Source organism: Papilio polytes, unplaced genomic scaffold (genome assembly GCF_000836215.1).
Source record: "Papilio polytes unplaced genomic scaffold, Ppol_1.0 DF821544.1, whole genome shotgun sequence".
Classification (NCBI taxonomy): Eukaryota; Metazoa; Arthropoda; class Insecta; order Lepidoptera; family Papilionidae; genus Papilio; species Papilio polytes.
Window position 1 is genome coordinate 468380 of NW_013527660.1, and position 1522 is coordinate 469901.

General features: G+C 39.7%; 1 long non-coding RNA gene across 1 annotated transcript; it reads right to left on the minus strand.

Annotated features, from left to right (window-relative positions):
- On the minus strand, nt 1–1522 carry LOC106108391. Its single transcript, XR_001225934.1, has 4 exons — nt 1444–1522; nt 815–946; nt 161–280; nt 1–63 (listed from the first exon to the last, which is right to left on the minus strand). It is a non-coding gene; the product is annotated as an uncharacterized LOC106108391 (long non-coding RNA).

Sequence of the window (1522 nt, forward strand, 5' to 3'; positions counted from 1 at the left end):
CTTACGAAGTTGTCGGTGCTTCAGGACCAGAAAACAACCAGGCTTGTTTAATCTCGCCATCTTCTGAAAGAAATTGAATACATATTGACATAGAGAAAAAAAAGAGATAAACAAGAGTAACTAAGGAAGAAAGTTGCCTCTGGTCTCAGTGCGTACTTACTGGGCGTGTGTACTGCTGCGGCCCTGACAGCGTGCAGCGACACAATATGTGTGCGCAGTCCGAGTGTTGCGTACCCGCGCAGCGTCAGCTGTTCCAATGACGCATCTACTGACACCATTTCTGTAACCACACCGTAAGTTATTAGCTGTCATTTTGATGGTAGAAGGGACCTAGCGAAAGGCGAAGCATACTCTTTCTGTGCGACCCGTCATCATACTTTTGCAGATGTCTATAGCCAGCGGTCGCTATTTTGGCGAACATCTTATTTTATTAACACAGATTTTTAATGATACAAGAATTTTTGAAATCGATTTAGTAGTTTTTTTTTCTAGGTCTACCTCTACCGGTGAGAGATGTAGGCGATGGATGGATTGCGGGAAATGTGAAATGATCAAGAAGGATTGATGACTGAGATGATGTATGACAGAGTTATTTGGATGATGAAAACTCGGTGCAACGACCCTACGGGAGTTGGAGTGGAATATGATGATGATGTTGAGTTTTTGAGTTATTTCAATACATACAAAAATTAGTATAGAAAAATTGAAGAAGTTAAAATTGTGTTATTAAGAAATAATATATGACTTCAAAAACGACATCATGTAGTGGTATATCGTGTTTTCTACGTGTACGTGAATGCATGTAAAATTTTACCATCGTCGTGCAACGCGTCGTATACAAGCGTCGTGTTGTTCAGCATTGCGGAGGAGCGCCCGATGCGCAGTGCGGTCAGAATTTCGTACGCAGCTGTAAGTCTCGCCACAGAACCACAAATTCCAGCTTCGCCTGTAAAGTTATTGTAAAAAAATAATATATTGTTACGGAAACAATTTTTATGATGTGGAACCACCATTGCCTGCTAGTCAGCAAAAAGGTCTACAACTGTTAAAGTACGGGATGTTTAGGATAGTTAAAACTATCCTGCGTTCTGATCTAAAAAAATGTTAAACATAGACAGTTTTAAATGATAAGACCATCCTTAAACTGCAAATTCCTTACTAATTTCGATGTCTATTATATTAGAAGCGGGGCCTACGAAGTATTTTGTCCTCCGTTTTAGTATGTGGCCATAAGGATACTAATTTCTATTTTTTATTCCGCACAGAGTCGCGGACAGTTTGTAGACAATAAATAGCGTCAAGTAAAATGTTTATATCTTAATTTTAATTCTAATAATATTATAAGTCTAAAACACATAGTCTACTTACTTCTATTATTTTTGATTCCACGCGTAGAGTCAGGGGAAAAAGCTAGTAATTCTAGTTTCAGTGAAAACTACTTACGTATATTGAACGTGTAGCTATTGCGCACGGTGGCGTAGTGTCTGAAGAGGGTGGGGTGCAGCAGGCGGTGGGCGGTGGC